General features: G+C 40.9%; 1 long non-coding RNA gene across 1 annotated transcript in view; it reads left to right on the top strand.

Moving 5' to 3' along the window:
- The window catches only part of LOC141166251 (uncharacterized), a 63,715-nt gene extending 39,457 nt beyond the window's left edge, over window positions 1–24,258 (top strand). The window contains exons 4-5 of the long non-coding RNA XR_012251268.1: window positions 6,303–6,605; window positions 24,085–24,258. This is a non-coding gene — a long non-coding RNA (uncharacterized lncRNA). The remainder of the gene's footprint in view (window positions 1–6,302; window positions 6,606–24,084) is intronic.
- The last annotated feature ends 247 nt before the right edge of the window (window positions 24,259–24,505 follow it).

Below are 24,505 nucleotides of genomic sequence, written 5' to 3'. Positions count from 1 at the left end.
CTTTGTTCGAACTTACATGAATGCCATTTTAAAATCATTACAAGATGGTATCTAACTCCCAATAGATTATCCAAAGCCTATAAAGATCAATCCCCTCTGTGTTGGCTCAGTTGCGGGCTTAAAGTGGGTGTGCGTCACATTTTTTGGAACTGTCCAATTCTAGATAATATGTGGAAAGATACTTCCTTATTGATTTATAGAATCACTCGCCAAAAAATTATAATCACCCCAAATCTCGCACTTCAATCTTTAGGCACAGAGTTCATTCCAAAAAATTTGAGACATCTAATCATACACATTTTTTAGTTGTCAAAAATGTAATCGCGTCTAATTGGAGAACTTCCACTATCCCTTCAATCTAAAGAAATTATAAAGTATCCCTACACAAGGTATACGAATATATTAATGCCAAAATAAACAACTCTTTACACAAATATTATAATAAATGGAACTTTTGGAATAAACAATTTCCCCTCCAATAGGAATTCTGACACAACTGTTATATATATTGTTTGACTATATTATCTTTGTTAATTATACTACTAGAACTGTTAATTTAAATATTTTTTTCTATATTTTGAATATACAATTATTTTAATGTTATTTTAATGGTTTATTATTCAGCTTTGTTTAAAAGTTACTATCGCAAGACGTTATCTAATTAAGCTACTGTACTAGATTACTTTGTTTTAAATGCATAAGCTAAATTTCTTCCTTTCCCATGTTCCTTTCTTTTATGTATCACTGTAGTAAATAGTAGTTATGTTTATGTTTTGTTCACTTTGAAAAATTCAATAAAGATATTAAAAAAAAAAAGATAAAAAGATTAGAATCAAACAGCACTATAAATATAAGAGAGAGAATGTTGAGAGAACATATACCTGTGGAAATGGAAAGTCAGGGATCCGTGATAATATTCCCGTGGTGCAATGGAGATTTTGTGGATCTGAGGGAAGCGGCCTTTATGGCATGTTGGTGGGACCGCCCACATAGGTGAAAACACCGAAGTCCCCAAAAAAATGAAGTGTGCATGCGCCGGTAAAGCAATCATGTGATCAGGATAACATGGGCAGAAGCGCCGAATTCATAGTATATAGCGCATGAATAGCGCATACGCCACCATGCAGTGACGGAAAAGACTGAAAATAGCGATGTGTCTCTATGTGGGGGATGGATAATGGATCTAGGTAAAAAGTTTGATGCGCAAACAAAAGGGAGAACAGTCAGTCTTAGCAAAGATGGAGGGGGAAATCTTTGGGGGAAACATAAGTCGGAAATAAAGGGAAAAGTAAAAAGAATAAAGAATGAGAAAAAATGAAAAAGAAAATAAAAATGTAAAAAAATAAGAGAAAATGAGCGAAAATAAGAAAAAAATTTGAAAAATAAGAAAAATATAGAAAAAATAAGGAATACCAGAAAAAAAAATAACCAAAGTAGTTAGGAAAATCATGCTACAATACCCAAAGCCAGCTATATCTACCTGATAATGGTTAGGACATCTGAAAAAAAGGAAAGACAATAATTAATCAATGCAGACAGAGACAATGAAACTCAGAACTCAACTTCGCATTCCCTAGTAAAACCACATGGGGCCAGAGTTTTGAGGGTATGAATCCAGAAGGCCTCCCATTCTTTTAATTTCTTAATGCGGTCACCACCCCATCGGGCTAGTGGTACTTGCTTTATAATCTGGAATCTTAACTATGAAATTAAGTGACCCATAGTGATGAAATGGGCCAGAATGGGTAGAAGGGTGCGACTGCATCGAATAGTCGACTTGTATTGGGAAATGTGGTCTTGGATATGTTGGGTGGTCTCACCAAGATATCCGAGACTTCAAGGACACTTAATGAGATACACTGCGAATGAGGACTTGCAGGTAAAAAATCCTTTTACACTGAACCGTTTACTTGACCTAGGGTGGGTAAAGGGAACGCCTTTGATTGTATGGGACCACTGAAGACAACTTAAACAGGGGAAAGTGCCATTTTGTTGTATGGCCAATGTCCCCTATGTCAGTCGAAAGAAAGGAGAGACTATATCAGCTCTAACCAGCTGATCTTTAATGTTTCTTGGTCTCTTATTACATAAAAGGGGTTTGGGCTGAAATTCAGAAATATCGGGGTAAGCCTTTTTCAGAATATTCCAATGTTTGACAATACACTGATTAATTTTACCTATGAAGGGGTGATAGGTACTAACGAAGGCTATTCTGTTGGTATTGTCAGATCGGTATTTTTTGGATAGTTCAGTCGTGTAATATGTGCTGGATAGCCACGCACTCAAAACTTTTTTTGTTTCCATTTCTTGATGTCTCTTAATGCAATTGGTTTTGTCAGATACAATGCGGTCAATGCGGCAATGCTGTGATATGGGAAGAGACTGTTTAATATGGCGCGGATGGCAACTCTTATAATGCAGTAGACTATTTTTATTGGTAGGTTTAACATATAAATCTATGTCTAATTGACTCCCTGTCTAAATAGACACTTGAGTGTCTAAAAAATGGATTGTCTGATGATGGTAGTTAAGGGTAAATGTTAGACCTGGTACACAGGAGTTAATACCATTGAAAAATTCCACTACAGTATCGCAAAAACCATGCCAGATGACAAAAATGTCATCTATGCAACGCTTTCAATAGATAAAATGAATATGATGGTACACAAATGACTCTTCTAAGTTTGCCATAAATATATTGGGATAAGGAGGTGCCACATTTGTACCCATTGATGTCTCTGGTTTTTGGAGAAAAAATTCATCTTCAAACATAAAAAATTTTCAGTCAGAATTAAGGTCAATAAGTCTATACAAAATTTAGATTGGTTTTGTGTCAATGAAGTATTTTGGCTCAAGAAACCGGAAACTGACTGAATACCTGTGGAATGTTCGATGCTGGCATAAAGACTATTCACATCTAATGTGACTAAAAGACAGTCGGGGAATATTGCCGAGAGATTTAAGAGACTGTAGAAAGTGTGTTGTATCTTTTAGGTAGGATGTGATTTTAGGGATTAGAGGAGTTAAGATCTTTTCCAAAGTCATAGCCAATAGGGAAAGTATGGAACTAGTGGAAGCTACAATGAGTTGTTCTGGTGGTTCCCTCAAATTTTTGTGAATTTTGGGCAAAGTAAAAAAACTGAAATAACGGGATTAGACTTAACCAGAAATTCTGCAAGTTTGGAATCAATTACGCCAGTGTCTTTGTAATGTTTATCCAGATCTTTGATAAGACGTGCTATCTCAAAAATTTGGTTATTGGTGATACATAGATAAGTGGTGTAATTGTTCAGTTGAGAATAAATTTCGGATGTACAGTATGTTTTATCCATCACCACGATGGCACCCCCTTTATCCGCTGGTTTAATAATTATATTTTTATACTCCCTGAAGTATATACAGTTGTGTTCAAAAGTTTACATACCGTGGCAGAATTTTTCCTTTCTTGGCCTTGTTTCAGAGAATATGAATGATAACAAAAAACTTTTTCTCCACTCATTGTAATTGGTTGGTTGAACCATTTATTGTCAAACTACTGTGTTTTCTCTTTTTAACTCTTAATGACAATCAAAAACATCCAAATGACCCTGATCAAAAGTTCACATACCCTGGTGATTAATGCCATTTATTGCCCCCTCTAACATCAATGACAGCTTCAAGTCTTTTGTGGTAGTTGTGGATGAGGTTCTTTATTTTCTCAGATGCTAAAGCTGCCCATTCTTCTTGGCAAAAAGCCTCCAGTTCCTGTAAATTCCTGGACTGTCTAGCATGAACTGCGCTCTTGAGATCTCCCCAGAGTGGCTCAATGATATTGAGGTGAGGAGACTGAGATGGCCACTCCAGAACCTTCACTTTGTTCTGCTGTAGCCAATGACAGGTTGACATGGCCTTGTGTTTTGGATCGTTGTCATGTTGGAACGTCCAAGTATGTCCCATGCTCAGCTTCTGGGCTGGTGAGTGCAAATTTGCCTCCAGTATTTGCTAATAACATGCTGCATTCATCTTTCCTTCAACTTTTACCAAGTTTCCTGTGCCTGTAGCTCACACATCCCCAAAACATCAGCGATCCAGCTCCATGCTTTACTGTGGGAATGGTGTTCCTTTCATCATAGGCCTTGTTGACCTCTTTCCAAATATAACGTTTATGGTTGTGGCCAAAAAGTAAAATTTTGGTCTCATCACTCCAAATTACCTTGTTCCAGAAGTTTTGAGGCTTCTCTCTGTGATGTTTGGCCTACTGTAGGCGAGAGAATTTGTGGCATTTGCGCAGTAATGGCTTTCTTCTGGCGACTCGACCATGCAGCCCATTTTTCTTCAAGTGCCTCCTTACTGTGCATCTTGAAACAGCCACACCGCTAGTTTTCAGAGAGTCCTGAATTTCAGCTGATGTTATTTGTGGGTTTTTCTTTGCATCCCAAACAATTCTCCTGGCAGTTGTGGCCAAAATTTTTATTGGTCTACCTGACCATGGTTTGGTTTTTACAGAGCCCCTGATTTTCCATTTGTTAATCACAGTTTGAACTCTGCTGACTGGCATTATCACTTCCTTGGATATTTTTTTTGCATCCCTTTCCTGTGTTATACAGTTCAACTACCTTTTCCTGTAGATCCGTTGACAATTCTTTTGCTTTTCCCATGACTCACAATCCAGAAACATCAGTGGCTGGATGAAAGATGCAAGATTCTGTCTGGATCACAGAAACTCACTCAGCTTTTATGCACACACACTTATTACATGCAAACAGGTCACAGATGAGGATGTTACCTTTAGCAGCCATTCAAACCCATTTGTGTCAAATTCTGTGCATGTTATCAGGCCAAAATCAGCAGGGTATGTGAACATTTGATCAGGGTCATTGGATGTTTTTGGTTGTCATTAAGATTTAAAAAGAGAAAACACAGTAATTTGACTTTGAGGTGGGTGATAGTTGCTAGGAATTCGTAGGTCAAGATTTTGCAAGATGAATGTCTCCATTATAAGAGGTCCGGTGTCTATGTCAGCATGATGTAAAATAACTGCACAGATTTCATCTATGTTTCCATTTTGCATACTTCCAGTGGCTTCCCACACAGTAGTAACTACAAGCTCAAAAGTCTGACACAGCTGTCAAAATATCAAGACAGTGGAGAGCTTGGCTTCAGCCAACTTCAGTCTCTGAGCTATGATTTTTTTTAGTATTTGTAATTATATGCTGTATATGTTAGATTTCAGAAAGGCAGATTTTAAGCGACTCTGAAAGAGAATAGGAGGGATCCAATGGCTGGATGTCCTTAAGGACAAAAATGTCCAGGAAGGATGGGAAATTTTTAAAAATGAGATTCTCAAAGCACAATTGTTAACAATCCCGAAAAGTAGGAAGAATGGGAAGCATTTAAGGAAACCAGGATGGATGAACACAGAACTTAAACACATGCTAAAAAGAAAGAAAGATATGTTTATCAAATGGAAAGAGGGAGGCATATCTAAAGAAGATTATAATGCAATTGAACAGGTAGGAGGCGCTATTAGGCTGGTCACTTAGCAGCGGCGAATTAAGGAACACAAACAACTATGTGTCAGTGGGTAGGGGTAGCAATACAGACAGTTATAATTCACACTTGTGTAGTGAAACTGACTCAAGGTTTTAGTTATAAAATTAGTCTTTATTAGGGTATTTATAAATAAAAGGTTAAAAGATTTATAACCTTTTTATACCTACTTTTTATATACTATCTTTTAACCTTTTATTTATAAATACCCTAATAAAGACTAATTTTAATACCTACTTTTTATATACTATCTTTTAACCTTTTATTTATAAACACCCTAATAAAGACTAATTTTAATACCTACTTTTTATATACTATCTTTTAACCTTTTATTTATAAATACCCTAATAAAGACTAATTTTAACTGAATCCCTACTCCTAAGAAAAAACATTTTATATATAAATTTTATATACCTACTTTTTATATACTATCTTTTAACCTTTTATTTATAAATACCCTAATAAAGACTAATTTTATAACTAAAACCTTGAGTCAGTTTCACTACACAAGTGCGAATTATAACTGTTTGTAAGATTATAATGTAGTCTGCAGATCCTGCAGGGCACGTATCAGGTTAGCTAAAGCTGACAATGAATTAAGGCTTGCAAGAGATGTCAAAAGCAATAAAAAAGGATTTTGGGGGTATGTCAAAAGTAAAAGAAAAGTCAAAGATGCTATAGGATTTTTACAGGATGAAAATGGTGAAATGGTAAGAAAGGATGTTGAGAAGGCCAAACTTTTTAATTCCTATTTTGCATCTGTTTTCTCTCAGAAAGAAAATGTAATATCAACTGATCTTCACTGTCCTATTAAAGGAATAGAAGAATCCAAGTTATCTGTAAACAGAGAGATTGTGAGGGAATATTTAGCTAACATAAATGAGTTCAAGTCTCCAGGTCCAGATGAATTACACCCCAGAGTACTGAAGGAGATCGTAGAAGAAATTTTAGAACCACTCTCCATAATCTTTGAAAATTCTTGGAGAACAGGAGAAGTCCCAGAAGACTGGAGAAGAGCAAATGTTGTTCCTATCTTCAAAAAGGGGAAGAAGGTGGACCCAGGGAACTATAGGCCGGTGAGTCTGACTTCTATACCAGGAAAGATCTTTGAACAAATTATTAAACAACATGTATGTAAGTACCTGGATAAGAATGAAGTGATTAACCAGAGTCAGCATGGTTTTGTAACTAACAAGTCATGTCAGACTAACTTAATTTCCTTCTATGACAGAATCACTGACTGGGTGGATCAGGGAAATGCTGTAGATATAGTATATCTTGACTTCAGCAAAGCATTTGACAAAGTATCTCACATCATCCTTATTGAAAAAATTACCAAGTATGAAATGGACAAGGCAACTTGGATTCATAACTGGCTTAGTGATCGGACTCAAAGAGTGGTCGTAAATGGCTTCACATCCAGTTGGATGAATGTCTCAAGTGGGGTACCACAGGGCTCTGTCCTGGTACCTGTATTGTTCAACATCGTTATCAATGATTTAGATGAAGGAATTGAGGGTAAACTGATTAAATTTGCTGATGACACAAAGCAAGGAGGGATAGCTAATACTAGAGAAGAGAGAGAGAGGATTCAAAAAGACCTAAATAAACTGGAGCAGTGGGCAGTAACTAACAGAATGTTTTTTAACAGGGAAAAATTCAAAGTACTACATCTGGGCAATAAAAATGAAAAAAGCATATACAAAATGGGAGGAATAGAGCTAAGCAACAGTACATGTGAAAAAGACTTAGGTATACTAAGGTATAGGTATACTAATAGATCATAGACTGAACATGAGTCAACAGTGTGATGCAGCAGCAAAAAAGGCAAATACAATTCTGGGATGTATTAACAGAAGCATACAGTCTAGATCACGTGAAGTCATTATTGGTCTTTACTCCTCTTTGGTCAGACCTCATCTGGAATACTGTGTACAGTTTTGGGCACCACATTTTAAAAAAGACATCGACAAACTGGAGCAAGGTCAGAGAAGAGCGACCAGAATGGTGACCGGTCTGCAAACCATGTCCTATGAGGAACGGTTACAGGATTTGGGAATGTTTAGCTTGCAAAAAAGAAGACTGAGAGGAGACTTAATAGCTGTCTACAAATATCTCAAGGGCTGTCACATTGTAGACGGATCATCTTTATTCTCACTTGCACAAGGAAAGACTAGAAGCAATGGGATGAAACTGAATGGGAGGAGGCACAGATTAGATATTAGAAAAAACTTTTTGACAGTGAGGGTGATCAATGAGTGGAACAGGCTGCCACGAGAGGTGGTGAGTTCCCCTTCAATGGACGTCTTCAAACAGAGGCTGGACAGATATCTGTCTGAGATGATCTAGTGAATCCTGCTTTGAGCAGGGGGTTGGACCAGATGACCCAGGAGATCCCCTCCAACTCTACCATTCTATGATTCTATGATTCTATGTGAGAAAAAAATATATTTTGATCTCCTTTAACCTCTTGAAGTGCTCCATAAGATAATAAGTTTCCTTTAAGTGCTGAGATATATTTTTGTTTATTTTCTATGTTTAGTGTTTCTTTAAAGCCTATGTTAGCTGCTATCACCTGTACAAATTGTACCCAACCGTACATGCAAATCTTCTCTATGTCATCAATGCATCTCTCCACTCTGGCTTAAAGAGTGCTTCACAAGAGGTGGACTTTGCTCTTCTCTGATGTCTCTGTGCTGTAATATTGAATATACAATGGGTTGTCATTATTTGACAACCCTTGTAATGACTTCCTGATTTTGATGATTATGAAGAATTTCACATAAGGACATCGAAATCACAATTGCTAACAGAATTACATTCACACATAGTGAATATGTTAGCATCCAATGGGCATATACAATAGTTCTGATAACAAATATTTTTCTTTGTGTCTGCAGATCCAGAGGTGATAATGAATATGCCACTTTTTTTTATCATTGTTGTTAACAATTTAATAAGAATGACGGCAGAATGTTGCGTAACTTAAATAAGAAGACATGTATATATCTTGGTAGCTTGCCTACTATTGTATTCTAGCATGAAAAAATATTTGTAACTTGTTTATCAGACTAAAGAAACACTAGAGCTCCAGGGAAATTCCATTATGATTTATATTTTGTTTCTTAGTACTTCTGGGAGAATGTTTTAAGGATGTTTTTGCCAACCTTTCAGAATAGGAGATGGAAAATCTGCAGCTTAAAGGGAATCTGTCACCACATTTGACCTATCTAAACTATTATTATGGGCATACAGGTTATAGACTACTGAAATAAGTCCTCCCTGTATGCCTCATATCAGATGCCTTGTTGAGAAATCATCTTTTGTCACTTTATATAAATGACCTCTTCCAGGCTCTGGGGAGGATGTGGTCTGTAAGATAACTCTGCCTCTAGAGCTTTTTTTACATGAAGGGGGAGTTACCAGTGTGATATGTAATGGTTACCAGGGTTACCAGTGTGATATGTAATGGTTACCAGTGATGTGTAATGGTTACCAGTGTTACCAGTATGATGGGTAATGGCTGCTCTCTGCTCTCCTGATCTCACTGCAGAGCTGTGTGTGATTATACCTGACACATCTGCAGGCTCCTCTCAGCTCCAGCTTTCAGCTCACAGGCAGTGTTGCAATATTGTTACAATACAGCAGAGCTAAGAGTGAAGCAAAAAAAGTGTTTGCAAGAAGACAAATTTCATTTCTCCTATCTGTGTTAGTTACTTGTCTCACACTGGTAACTCTCCCTTCATGTAACATAAGCGCTGGAGGCAGATTCTTATGCAGATCAGTGTCCTTCTGATAGACTGGAAGGGGTCATTTATATAAAAGTGATAAAAGATGATTTATCAGCAACAAAGCATCTGAAATGAGACATAAGGGTAGGACTTTTTCAGCTGTCTATAGCCTGTATGCACATATTAATAGTTTAGATAGGTCAAATGTGGTGACAAATTCCCTTTAAGCATTTTATCACCTCTGTGTTGAAGAATATAACCACACCATATTTCCTCAACTCATTTGAACAGAGATGTTGCTTAAACCCCCATGTATAAGGCACCATCTGACTCCTTTATGCCTATCTAAATCATACTACCTATAGGCGTTAACTTACCTACACTTCCTGCTGGGAATCTGATTTTGACGCCACTTTGTATGATACAGATTGGACTCAGATTTGGTCCTCAACCATGAGATAACAAAACCTGTGCAGTAAATGGCACAGGTCCAGTTTCTAACCCTTTAAAGCCAAGTACCTACTAGCATTAAAAACTGTGACAGAGGATAGTGAGATCCTAGTGGAAAGAAGCAGAGAAATGACCAAAAGATAGAGTGATTAATTGGAGACGGGTCCTGGGAGAGGTCGCCTAGCAGTACGCCCAAAGTTTATAACTTGGAGGGGTAACGGGCCAAGACAAAACAGAGTACGTGAGACGAAAAGAGTGCCCCAGGCTGGAATTCCAGAGTGTTAGTAGCAAACAAGTCAAGTACTGGCCATACTAGCAACATATTGTTACACGCATGCCGCTAGGTTCAGATAGGGGCAAGACAGGTTACATGAATTCTTTGGAGTCCTGGGGGAACCGTTACTCAGGGCGACCATAGACCATGTGCTGCAGCTTCTCTCAAGCACACAGGGGTATTAACCCTCAGGGACAGACACGTACAGTACAGACCAAAAGTTTGGACACACCTTCTCATTTAAAGATTTTTCTGTATTTTCATGACTATGAAAATTGTACATTCACACTGAAGGCATCAAAACTATGAATTAACACATGTGGAATTATATACTTAACAAAAAAGTGTGAAACAACTGAAAATATGTCATATTCTAGGTTCTTCAAAGTAGCCACCTTCTGCTTTGATGACTGCTTTGCACACTCTTGGCATTCTCTTGATGAGCTTCAAGAGGTAGTCACCGGAAATGTTTTTCACTTCACAGGTATGCCCTGTCAGGTTTAATAAGTGGGATTTCTTGCCTTATAAATGGGGTTGGGACCATGAGTTGTGTTGTGCAGAAGTCTGGTGGATACACAGCTGATAGTCCTACTGAATAGACTGTTAGAATTTGTATTATGGCCATACATACGAGTGGCCATCAATACTTTAAGAAATGAAGGTCAATCAGTGCGAAAAATTGGGAAAACTTTGAAAGTGTCCCCAAGTGCAGTTGCAAAAACCATCAAGCGCTACAAAGAAACTGGCTCACATGAGGACCTCCCCAGGAAAGGAAGACCAAGAGTCACCTCTGCTTCTGAGGATAAGTTTAGCAGCAGACACATCTCTTCAACAACTGTTAAGAGGAGACTTTGTGCAGCAGGCCTTCATGGTAAAATAGCTGCTAGGAAATCACTGCTAAGGACAGGCAACAAGCAGAAGAGACTTGTTTGGGCTAAAGAACGCAAGGAATGGACATTAGACCAGTGGAAATATGTGCTTTGGTCTGATGAGTCCAAATTTGAGATCTTTGGTTCCAACCACCATGTCTTTGTGCGACGCAGAAAAGGTGAACGGATGGACTCTACATGCCTGGTTCCCACCGTGAAGCATGGAGGAGGAGGTGTGATGGTGTGGGGGTGCTTTGCTGGTGACACTGTTGGGGATTTATTCAAAATGGAAGGCATAGTGAACCTGCATGGCTACCACAGCATCTTGCAGCAGCATGCTATTCCATCCGGTTTGCGTTTAGTTGGACCTTCATTTATTTTTCAACATGACAATGACCCCAAACACACCTCCAGGCTGTGTAAGGGCTATTTGACCAAGAAGGAGAGTGATGGGGTGCTACACCAGATGACCTGGCCTCCACAGTCACCAAACCTGAACCCAATCGAGATGGTTTGGGGTGAGCTGGACCGCAGAGTGAAGGCAAAAGGGCCAACAAGTGCTAAGCATCTCTGGGAACTCCTTCAAGATTGTTGGAAGACCATTTCCGGTGACTACCTCTTGAAGCTCATCAAGAGAATGCCAAGAGTGTGCAAAGCAGTCATCAAAGCAAGAGGTGGCTACTTTGAAGTACCTAGAATATAAGACATATTTTCAGTTGTTTCACACTTTTTTGTTAAGTATATAATTCCACATGTGTTAATTCATAGTTTTGATGCCTTCAGTGTGAATGTACAATTTTCATAGTCATGAAAATACAGAAAAATCTGTAAATGAGAAGGTGTGTCCAAGCTTTTGGTCTGTACTGTAGGTTGTTTCACTTGCTGACCAGACACACTTGACAAGAGTCCTCATAAACAGTAGAACAGTAGCATTTAAAAAGAAGCCGCACAGCCAGGGCAAGTTAAGTCTTATGAGCAACAGGCACCAGTGACAAACAGTACAGTTTCCTTAGCAGCACAGCAGTTCACAGTCTTCCCAGTAGTACAGGACAGCACAGTTCTAATGAAAGGCACATTAATGAACACAGCATTCTTTACAACACAGTGAGATGGAGGAGGGGGGAGGGTTTGCTGAGGGAGATGATTCCTGTGACACCATTTCTTAGAGTCCTTATCTTTCTGCTTGACAATACTCTGCACTGCTAGTTCAGGAACACTACCTGACCTGTGCTTAGCTTCACTCCTGACTTGAATCCTTTTTACTTGCAGGGGCACTTCTGTCAGATGCAGAACACACACACCACCTTTCCCTTCAGCTCCAGCCAGACAGTAAACAACTTCCCCACAATCCCCCTGGGGCTCTGCTAAAACACTCCCCTTCTCCTGTGAATGTGTTAATCCCTCTAGTTGCTGGATGCTTCTGGAGCACAACACTTCCTGTCTCATGAGCTTGTGTTACTTCTAATAGTTGCTGAATACTTTTAAAGCAACAGCACTACTTCTGCATGTCACACTCTGCAACAGCACTACTTCTGCATGTCACACTCTTCCCTCCTTTTTGAATGTCGTCCTCGACATTCATCTTAATTGGTCAATCTGACCAATTTTGAGACAGTGGTGAAAGTTGAGTAACTTTATATTGGCATTGTCAAATTGGTATAATGTTCATAAACATTGATAGCAACCTATTCTTACAACCTTTTTCTTGTAGGACGCCAGGAAGAAATCAACAATTAACACAATTAAAACAATCAGCATCTCTTCAGCTGGAGCTTTTCGTACGTCTTCAACCAGCTCTCTCTATCTATGCTTCAACAGTTCTTTGTTTCTACAAAGTCTTTTAAGAAAAGTCAAAGCATGAAAACAAGTCTTTCCAGTAGGTAACATCTTCCATACTGCCTCTCGGTGGTGAATACCACTCAAGTGGGCTTACCTGGTCCGCAGGCAGAGATACCCGTTTCCAGTCGACAGTTCTTGGCATTTGACTCGGTTCACCAAGTGTCTCATACGTCAGCATCACAGGCCTCCTCACTTCTCGAGTCGACATCCTCCTGGTGGGTTGTTCCTCAGATACCACGGATTCTTCGGTCACAGGAGTTTCTTCTGCCGCACTCATTTCCCGTGCTTCCTCAGATGCTCTTGAAGATGCCTCTGTAAGTTCCTGTACTTCTCCTGAGTCGCTTGTTTCCGCACTGTCTGGTAATTCCGCTCCTCCTGAGTATCGATCGGTCTCTTCAGGGGCCGGTGCTCGATCATCAGATTTGAATTGGACTTCATCTGTACTCCTTGGCACGAACTCTGGAGCCTCAGGACTTAGTTCACTCTCCTGAGGATGGTACATCCCTCTCCTTGCCGGTCCAAGAAATACAACATTGTGTTCTTCTCCATCGGAAATTTCAAGGTCACTATCCACCTCCGGAGCTTCAGTCTGTGATGGTCCCTTAGTCGATCTCAGACGATGTCGGTCTACTTCTGGGAAGTCTTGTTGTGGTGGGAGATAATCACAGGGTAGTAGTAAATTCCGATGGACTATTCTGGTTTTCTTGTCTCCCGTTTCAAATCGGATTTCATACACTGGGCTGTCATCAGCTTTCCTCCTTACGACCACATACACCTTGTCTTCCCAGTATGAACAAAGTTTTCCTGGACTGCCTTTCTCACGTACGTTCTTGACTAGCACCCTGCTTCCCGGTGCCAATTCTGCTTCACAACATTTTCATAACATTTTCGATAATAGTACTCCTTACTCTTGCTCTGTCCTTGCGTAACCACTTTGGACGCTATGTTGTATGCTTCTGACATTCCTTCCTTTCATTTCCAAAAGTACTCCGGATACGTTCTGTAAGTCTCTGACACCAGAGTATCGAACATGATGTCGATTGGTAGCCTTTGCGATTGTCCATACAATAGGAAAATGGGTGAGTAACCCATGGCATCGGTCTTTTACTGTTATAGGCATGTACCACTTTTGACAGAGAACTCTTCCAGTCTTTCTTCTCATCAGCTGTTAAAGTGCGCAACATCGACAGTAATGTCTTGTTAAAATGCTCCACTTGTCCATTACCCTCTGGGTGATAGGGCGTTGTGTGGGATCTCTGAATTCTACAGTACTTTCCTAGCTTGGCAAAGAGCTGGTTCTCAAATTCTCTTCCTTGGTCATGGTGTAACCTCGTAGGGAACCCAAACCTCAAAGCAAAATCATTGAAGATATTCTCTGCCGCTGTTCGACCTGATTTATTGGTGGTGGCATGTGCTTGAGCAAATCGTGTGAAATGGTCCATCACCACCAAGATGTATTCGAAACCACCCTTGCACGTCTCAAGATGTAGAAAGTCTATTGAGACCATCTCAAACGGACATGTAGTTTGGATGTTGCCCATAGGTGCCTGGGTTGATGTGTTCGGACGTTTATCTTTCAGACACCCACACTCCCTGGTCACGTACCTCTCAATATCTCTCTGCATGTACGGCTAGAAGAAACGTTCACGGATCAAGTTGGTTGTCCTTTCCACTCCCAGGTGTCCCATGTTTTCATGGAGTTCTTTGAAGACCAACCTACAGAATACTCTGGGTAGTACCAACTGCCAGTTTTGTCCTCCTTTACGATACCGGATACCATCTTCACTGAGGTAGAGCGTCGTCCATTCTTTAATTAAAACAGATACTGCTGGTGACTCATTGTCTCTCTCTCATTTACTTGGAAACCGATTTTGGTCCACATAAAGTAGTATTCTACCAATTATCTGATCTTCCCCTTGTGCTCTACAGATTTTCCCTTTTGGTAGTTGTTGAATAGACTGGAGGTGATCTTGTTCTCTCGCTTTTATGGTGGTTTCCACCGTGAACGGACACCACAATGGTGTGTCATCCTCCTGATAAGCTTGTACTGCTTGGGTAGTGCTCTCAATTGCATCCAGACTGACTTCCTCCGAGCATTCTTGCATGAACTCCTCAGGTTCTAGTGGCATTCTTGACAATACGTCAGCATCCGCATTGCATTTTCCTGGCCTGTACTTGATGCTGAAATTGAAGTCAGCTAGTTCAGCGACCCATCTCTGACCTGTTCAATTCAGCTTGGCTGTAGTAAGGACATAGGTCAAAGGGTTGTTGTCAGTGTATACCTCAAACTCTTTGCTGTAGTAGAGATAATCTCTAAATCTTTCACAGCCAATTTCAGTGCCAGGAACTCCAATTTTCTGGAATATAGATGGTAATTCTTCTCGGTATCTGTCAATGTTCTAGAACAGTAACTGATAACTCTCAATTTTCCATCTTGGTGCTGATACAGGGCAGCTCCCAGTCCAACTTGAGAAGTGTCACAATGAAGAACAAATGGTAAATTGAAATCAGGATATCCCAAGATGGGTGGTTTTACCAGGTAGTCTACTAGTTCTTCCAATACCTCCTGGTGGTCTTCTGTCTAGAGAATGGGCTGTTGGGACGAAACGGCGTTGTTTCTTTTAAGCCCGGTCCTACCCGTGCGTGTTCTTCTTTTTTTCTGTGGGTGTGGTCGTCTGTCACCCCCCCCAAGAGGATGTATAGTGGGGCGGTAATCCTAGAAAGTTCCAAATGTAAGTACGATAGTAGGAGAGGAATTCTAATATCAGCCTCAACTCCCCGACTGTAGAGGGCCGCTTGTCTTTTACGGCCAATACCGGAACGATTTCTGCTGGGTCCATGGTATATCCTTTTCCGGACACAATTTTCCCTAGAAATCGGACTTTCCTTTTGAACAGTTCACACTTCTTTGGGGTCAACTTAACTCCGTGTTGTTGATACCATTGTAATACGGTCCTCACGTGTTCAACATACTCCCGGAAGGTTTTGCTGTGTACCACATTGTCATCCAAGTACGGCTGGCAGATATCGTCCCTCAATCCTTCTAAACATGTCTCCATGCTCCTTTGGAATTCTGCTGGAGCTTAACTGAGCCCAAACGGTATGTGGATCCACTCATATAATCTCCACGGTGTGATGAATGTTGTCAAGGGTCTACTGGACTCTTCGACAAACCCTTGGTGGTATGCCTTACCCTGACTGAGGACAGAGAACCAAGTACTTCCTGATAGGCTATCCAGCATATCTTGGATCTTTGGTATTGGGAGCCGATCAGGTACTGACTTTCTTTTTAGTACCCGGTAATCACAGCAGAGTCTCAACTTACCGTCCTTCTTCCTAACACAAACAATAGGAGAGGAATAAGACTTCGACTTTTGAACCCAACCTCTGTTGATTAGGTCTTGTAAATACTCTTTCACTTCACCGTGTAATGGTTTCGGCACAGACATGTAACTTCTTGTTACTGGGGTCGTGTCTTTCAAATTGATTTTCAACTGCAACAATGGGATATAGCCTATATCAAAGTCATCTTTGGAGAATGCATGACACTCTTCTCTCAGCATCTGTTTTGCTACCGCTCGATCTTCAGCACACAAGTGTTCCAGGGGTACTGGGGGATCCCAGGACTCCGAGGTGGGTCGTGCAGTTTCTTCCACTGGGCAACTCCTGTTCCGTGGTGGGGAGACTGAATTCACTGTAGACCCCTGGGCAGGTCGCACACTGGCTGGATATACCGTTTTAACGGTTTCAATGTGACCTAACAGTGTCTTTGGATCTAGTCTAGTTTCGTGTTTCGTAGTATTCATCACCGGTACTGTCACTTGAACAAACCAACCAGTAGGAATCGTAAGCACAGTCTCACCTTGAACTAGGCCTTCCGGAAGTTCTAAGGAGACTTTTGACACGAACAGTCTTTTCTTCCCGGTTCTATCTGGACTTCACACCTCACCCCCACCATTTGGTTTGCAGGGATGATGGTTGGTCGCCAGCCTACCTTGACTTCTTTTAGGTCCATTGTATTCTGTGCTTTCTTTACTCCATGAATCACATTTTCCGCCACGGCGTTGGGTATGGCAAGTGATGTGGCAATTGCATCCCTCACCAGCGTCCCTGACTTGTGTTTCGTGATGACCTCACTAATTACATTATAACCCAGGATAGGATCCTCTGCCATGTTCTGATCACTGGTCACGAGAAAAGGTACCAAAAGCTCAATGGTGTTGCTGTTCTTCGTGGCCCTCAGTTGGAAAGTCACTTCTACCCAGCCTATGAAAGGGATTTCTGTCTGGTGGACAGCTTTGCCGTGGAGTTCCACTGGTCCTAAGAGTTCTTTTAGCGACCCAAGGCAGTTATGTGGCAGGTAGCGCCTTCTCCATTCTTCATTTAAAATGCTCGCTTGGGCTCCTGTGTCCCACAGTGCTTTTACCAGGAGTCCATCTAGTTGGCACTGTATAAAGCACCTTTCATCGATTTAGGCTGATGAGGCTATAATTTACTGACTGAGGAATCCTCCTCCCAGGAGTACATCATTTGACCTCTGCACTGGGCATTAAGTAACTGATGCCCCTATCTCTCTTGCAGCTGTTGTAGATGGGAACACACTTGGGGATAGTACTGATGCAGCCGTTTTACCTCATACGCTGTTCTGGGGTTTGGTGAGATTTGGATTTGCTTCTGGGGCCTCCTCCGTGTCGTAGTTACCAGTCGCCCCGCACTGGTAACCTCCTGTCTTTTAACCCAAATGACCGTGACCATTGGCATTCTTTGGCATAATGTCCTTCCTCACCAAATCTTAGACAGTGGACACACACCGTATTCTGATTTGATGAACGGCACGCTTCACAAGCCAGGTATCTTCTGTTTTGGAACCCACTCCTGGGTCTGAGGGATACAAGTTCTGGCCTGGAACGAATCAACTTTTTCACCTCAATCAACTCGGCTCGTAGAGCTCCTATTACTTCCTCCCAGTCAGCACTGGCGTTTCTCTCTTTTGTTGGTGATTTAAGGTTCCCTCTCAGAGGCGGCACTGGAGGGTCTCCATGATGATCTTTGGACTGGCCACTGGGGGTCTCCAACTTCAGCTGACTCATTTTGGTGATTTTAGGAGCAGAGCCTTTCTTTAACTTCTGTTTGCTCTCTGACTCCAAACTAGCTGCCTCATTCATTTTCTCAATTAGGACTTCGTCCAGAATGCCAGCATCTTCTAGGTATTGTTTCAGCTGCAACTTGATGTCTTTGCTGATTAACCCCGTTCCCAATGATCTCAAGAACTTCTTCCGGTCTAGTCCAGCATCAAACTTCTCTTCCGTTTCAACATCAATGGATGCAAACAACAGTCTATCCTTCAGTTCAATTGGTTTGAACAAGAAACTTTGGGGTGATTCATTATTTTTCTGTGAGAGGTTAATGAGTCGGTGAACAATTCTGAAGTACTCTCTTCTTTATAGTGCCCTTTTAAAATCATCTTTAGCTGTTGCAAGGTCAGTTGACTCTTCATTTCTAGCATACTACGGAGGTTCAGTCCTGGGCTGATCGCTTTCACCACCCCCTCAACGATCTCATCTGGCTGGTAGCCTTTCTGTAAGGCTGCATTGATCTGGTGCAACAAGTTCATATAAGACAGTCTCTCTTTCTGTTCACACTCTCCAGTCTGTCCCAGGATCTTGAATTCTTTTCTTATGGTGATTTGTGGTGTTAGAGAGGATTGTCTCCCTGATTTATCTAACCCGAGCAGGTTAAGGGTCCTGTCTGAGTCTGTCACCCGTTCAGAGGTTTTGTTCAATTCCTGCAGGGCTGTTGTTAGGGCTTTGAATTGTTCTTTCAATTCCAGTAGTTCAGTCTGTGGACGGAGATTCCCGCTTTTGAGAATTGGTGCTCCATCATCCACTTTCAACCTGGTTAGAAACTGTTAGTTCCTGGAGGAATGTCCCCATGATTTCTTCAGCTTCTTTCTCCCCCAGCTCATCCATTTTTGCATTAATGGCAGCTAACAGTTGCCTGCGGTTGTGTGCTTTAGAAATCTGTTCTTCTGACATCTTTATATGTTCTGCTACTGTTCTCAATTCTTCACACGTTAATTGAAGAAGCAGCTCACCAATTCTGTCCATTTGTATTTCCACATCCATTGCTGCTAGTGAGTTTTCTTTAGGGCTGGTCCCCTTTAACTGGTGTAGCAGAGTTGAGTTGAGATGCTGAGCTTCTCCCTCTACACGCTAATTCCCGCTAAGGACTCCCGGTATGGGCCACCAATGTTATACGCACTCCACTATGTTCAGATAAGGGCAAGACAGGTTACATGAATTCTTTGGAATCCTCGGGGAACCGTTTCTCAGGGCGACCATAGACCATGTGCTGCAGCTTCTCTCAGGCACAGACACGTAGGTTGTTTCACTTGCTGACCAGACACACTTGACAAAAGTCCTCCTAAAAGGTAGAACAGTAGCATTTAATAAGAAGCCACACAGCCAGGGCAAGTTAAGTCTTATGAGCAACAGGCTCCAGTGACAAACCGTAGTTTCCTTAGCAGCACTGCAGTTCACAGTCTTCCCAGTAGTACAGGACAGCACAGTTCTAATGCAAAGGCATATTAATGAACACAGCATTCTTTACAGCACAGTGAGATGGAGGAGGGTTTGCTGAGGGAGATCATCCCTGTGACACCATTTCTTACAGTTCTTATCTTTCTGCTTGACAATACTCTGCACTGCTAGTTCAGGAACACTACCTGACCTGTGCTTAGCTTCACTCCTGACTTGAATCCTTTTCACTTGCAGGGGCAATTCTGTCAGATGCAGAACACACACACCACCTTTCTCTTCGGCTCCAGCCAGACAGTATACAACTTCCCCACAATCCCCCTGGGGTTCTGCTAAAACACTCCCCTTCTCCCGTGACTGTGTTAACCCCTCTAGTTGCTGAATGCTTCTGGAGCACAACACTTCCTGTCTCATGTGCTTGTGTTACTTCTAATAGTTGCTGAATGCTTTTAAAGTAACAGCACTACTTCTGCATGTCACACTCTGCAACAGCACTACTTCTGCATGTCACAATAGTTCCCTAGAGAGGAAAGAAGATGCAGAACCATGGGTTGAGAATAGGACTCTTACTAACTGGACTGTAGTTCTGAGCTGGGTTGTTGTGAAGTAGAGTGAAACAGCAAAGATAATAAAACAAGTGAGTAAAGAGGAAGGAATAGAAATTGTGTGGGAAAAATGCTCCGTAGGGAAGGAAATGTCCATAAAGATGTGCGCCCACTACCTACTGTATATAACTCCCACAAAGTTATAGTTAAATAGTTTATTTTGGACTGGTGGTCTCCCTCATTGAAGTCCTAAACATCTGGTCCTGACCAACCAAAGTAATCGGTAATGCGGCCTGCAAGGTCGTATCACCCCCATAGCACAAGTCCACAATACTCATATAAAATACTGACCAAATACTGAACATGTGAACATGACCTAATACTGAGAAGAGCAGGCTTCCTGAGCCGGGCAGTCCTGAAGAGCTTTATTGCTTACTAGCAAGCTACATCAGTTATAGATTTTATTTTCATTACTTCTGCTATACCCCCTTAAGCAGCAGAATGTACCTGTTCAGGTACTGTATACAGTATGCGCCACATGTTAACCACTGCTCCAGAGAATGATATAGTCCTCAGCACACAAATGTAATTAGGATATATTCGGAAGTAAAATATTAGTAGAATGTCTTACATAACAGTCAAATTTTCTGGCCCAAATTGTACCCTCAGATAACTGAAATGTATAAATTATACAATAAACTTAGAAGACATAGGATAAAAGCACCAGAATTCTGGTTAATCTCTCTAAAAATGTGCACTTGACTTATACCACATTTATTATGTGTTTTAGATACTTTGTGTATTAATCAACAAGGGGATGTGGCTTAGTGAGGGGCATGGGCTAAAAGCAACAATGTGTGCCAAAATACAGGAGTTAAACCAAACAATAAAAGGATACTTGACATATAAATAAAAGATTATTAACTGATATATGCTGCTCATATTTATTGAACAGCATATACAGCACCAGTATGTTAATATGAATAATAGACTTAGATGAAGTGGGGTACTGCCAATAGCGGCAGGTCACGCAGCAGCTATGGGGCCCATGAACCGGGGAGGGCCCAGTGCCACAGCCTATCATCGCAAGTGCAATGATGAAAGAGGGAGCGTTAGCTGACGCTCCCTCCCCCATTATTCTTCCTTGGCGTCTGACATCTCAGACATCTCAGATGGCAGATTCTGAACTTGTGGGATCCATTTTATTTCCTGTTTGGGCCTACTTAATGCCGCATGGATCTCTCACTCATTGCTTGAGTATTATGTCTAGCTGTTAGCCTAGTTCCAGTCTCCAGCATCTGAACATTCTTACCCAGATTGTTCTCACCTATCTAAGGATTGTTTGCTACATCTCCTTTTGCTAACTCCAAGAACTTCTACTATCGCTTGCTTTTCCTGCTCGTGCTCCTTCGGCTACTGGTTTCCAGCATTACTATGCCAGTATCGTAATAGGATACTCAAGCCTTCATCATGGATGCCACCGAGGGAAATGTGGAGGTTTGTGTAAATAAGATGAACTGTTTACTTGCCAACATCTCTGCTGATATGCAAACAATAAAAATAAAATACACGGCATTTGACACTCATAACGTTGAAATTTTTGGACAAGCTGCACAGAATATTGTGCAAGATCTAAGGAATAAGATTGCACTGCAGTCTGAACAGATCCTTAAATTACAAAATCAACATGTTGCTCGGGCCCCTCCACTCACCCTTCCACTTCCACCTTTCAGGTTGGGTGGAGACCGTGACAAATTTTGTGGATTTATCAACCAGTGCAGATTGTACTTTGGTGTACACCCTGCTCACTTCCATACTGACAGATCAAAAGTATTGTGTATCATTATGCTATAGACGCATAAAGCTTTGGCTTGAGCCAGCCCCCTTATTGAAACTCATGATGATCAACTTAATGATCTGGAGGCTTTCCTAGCAGTCAAGAGCCAGCTGTTTGATGACCCTAATCGTTGTGCAACAGCTTCAGCTGCACTGATGGCGCTACGTCAGGGTAAACGCTCTGTTGCAGAGTACGCCACAGAATTTAGAGAGTGGGTGATTGATACCGAATGGAATAATGCTGCAAAATTATCTTTTTTTAAGATCGGACTCTCCAGAAAAGAACTAATCCGGGCCGATGCGCTTACAAATTTTGATGATTTTATTCACCATTGTATTCTCTTACCAGAGAGAAGATTGTAAAAGTGGAATTCAAACTGGTCCCGCAACTGTAATCATTATCGACCTGTTTGAACCACCAGTCCCAGAGACTGAGATAAAGAGTCCTCACATATCTGAAGTTGAATACATGCAGGTCGACAGCCTGTTAAAATGTGAAAGTGCTGAGAGAAAAGAATGGAGACTTCAGGAAAAATCTGTGTTTTTATTGTGGCAAGACTGACCACTTTCTCGTCAATTGTCCTTCTCGACTACGTAAAACAGTGGCAGTGGTAGCGGATCCCAACTTTTCTGACGAAGAATCAGTCTTGTCTGAACCAGCGCCTCCAGTTAATGCTGTCATCCATTCAATTTGTTCTATTGCACCCAACATTAAAAAAGAAAACAAGGACTCTCATTCCTTCATTTCTATCAAGTTTCAAGTTGATTCTCAATGGATTGCCACATTCAGGACCAAAGAGAAATTTTATGGACATCTCTTTCGCAAAGGAACATGGGGTAAAAATTCGAAACAGACTTTCATTTATTATCATGGAAACTGTTGACGGATCTCTACTAAATTCGGGACCAGTAAATCAAGACACTGAACCCCTAGAGATAGTTATGGAACCTAACCACCATGAGGTTTTATCCTTCCTACTAATCTCATCTCCACATTTTCCAATAATCCTGGGGTTGCCATGGCTACAGACTCAAAATCCCACAATCAATTAGAAAACCAAAGAAGTGTCCTTTCCATCTACTCTACACTTGCCACAGGCTTCACCAAATGAAGAGGTTGTAGAGGATCCTGAACAAGCTGCTAAACTACCATCTATGTAGAAGGAATTTGATGATGTATGTGACAACAAAAATGCCGACAAACTCCCTCCTCATTGGCCATATGATTGATCTATTGCCTGGAGCAGCAATACCCTTGGAAGCATTTACCCACTGGCAGAGCAAGAATTAATAACACTCAAGGAATACATCGATGAAAATTTAGCTAAAGGGTTTATTCGTCCATCTTCATCACCAGCAGGTGCACCTATATTTTTTGTTAAAAAGAAAGACTGTTTCTTAAGACATTATTACTCTGATTACAGAGAAATAAATACAATTACTGTAAAGAATCGTTACCCTCTGCTTTTGATCCCTGAATCCTGGACAGAGTTCGTCATGCAGAGTTGTTCACAAAACTGGATCTTCGAGGGGAATACAACTTGGTTCATGTTAGACCAGGTGATGAATGGAAAACGGCATTCAGATCACATTATGGACGCTATGAATACTTAGTCATGTCATTTGGACTGTGCAATGCTCCTGTAACGTTTCAGCATTTCATTAATGACATTTTCAGAGACTTGCTTGATCAATTTGTAGTCATTTATCTAGATGATATACTAATCTTTTCTAATTCTGCAGAAGAGCATCAGAATCATGTGAAAACTGTGCTAGAGCATCTAAGAACCCATCATCTTTATATTAAGCTGGAAAGATGTGAGTTCCATCAAACAGAGATCCAGTTCTTGGGCTATATAATTTCTACTCAAGGATTGCAAATGGACGCTATGATTCAAGCTATCACTGAGTGGCCAATGCCAAAAAATGAGAAAGAAGTCCAACGATTTGTAGGCTTTGCAAATTTTTACAGATGTTTCATTAAGAATTTTTCAGGTATAATTGCATCAATCACCGAATTAACAAAGAAAGGCATATGGTTTGTTTGGTCTCCTCAAGCACAAGATGCTTTTTGTTGCCTGAAGACGAAGTTCACCACATCTCCTATACTGATTCATCCCAATCCTGAACATGTCTTTATTGTAGAAGTGGATGCTCTACATGGTGCAGTTGGGGCCATTCTATCACAAAGAACAGAAACAAATGATTTGCTACCTCCTTGTGCTTATTTCTCCAGAAGTTTGACCGTGTCAGAGAAGAATTATGATGTGAGGAACAAAGAGCTTTTTGCTCTGAAAGAGCCATCATTGCTACTTTCAAGGAATGGAGACATCATCTAGAAAGAGCAGCTCAACAAATTGTTGTTCTAACTGACCAATGTAACCTTGAATTTATCAGGTCTGCCAAATGTTTGTCCCCCCGCCAAGCTCGATGGAGTCTCTTTCTTAACCGATTCAACTTTGTTATCTCTTACAGACCTGGCTCCCGTTACAGTAAGGCTGATGCTTTATCTAGGATCTTCTCCAAAGATCCTTCTACAGCAGCACCACCAACAACTATTCTGCCAACTTCCTCTGGGTGATCCATAACAAAGACTTGCTGGAAGATATAAGGGAAGCATACAAGACAGATCTAATTGTTCTGCATCCACCAGATGATATATCTCTTACCTTTCAAAATAAAGTATGGACTCATAATCATTGCATCTATGTTCTAGAAACTGAGAATAAAAGTATTAAAACTGAACCATGTCTCCAAGTTAGCAGGACACGAAGGAATTCAAAAAACACAAGAATTTCTGCTCATTTTTTTGGTGGTCCAATTGCCAAAAAGATGTTAAACAATATGTATCTTCCTAGAAATTGGGAGAACAGCTGAGAAGAATGGCATAGAAAAA

Source organism: Phyllobates terribilis, unplaced genomic scaffold (assembly GCF_046119375.1).
Source record: "Phyllobates terribilis strain yellow unplaced genomic scaffold, ASM4611937v1 Scaffold_11__3_contigs__length_659146591, whole genome shotgun sequence".
NCBI lineage: Eukaryota > Metazoa > Chordata > Amphibia > Anura > Dendrobatidae > Phyllobates > Phyllobates terribilis.
The sequence above is the reverse complement of the archived record's forward strand: the minus strand, read 5'-3'. Positions and strand labels throughout refer to the sequence as shown.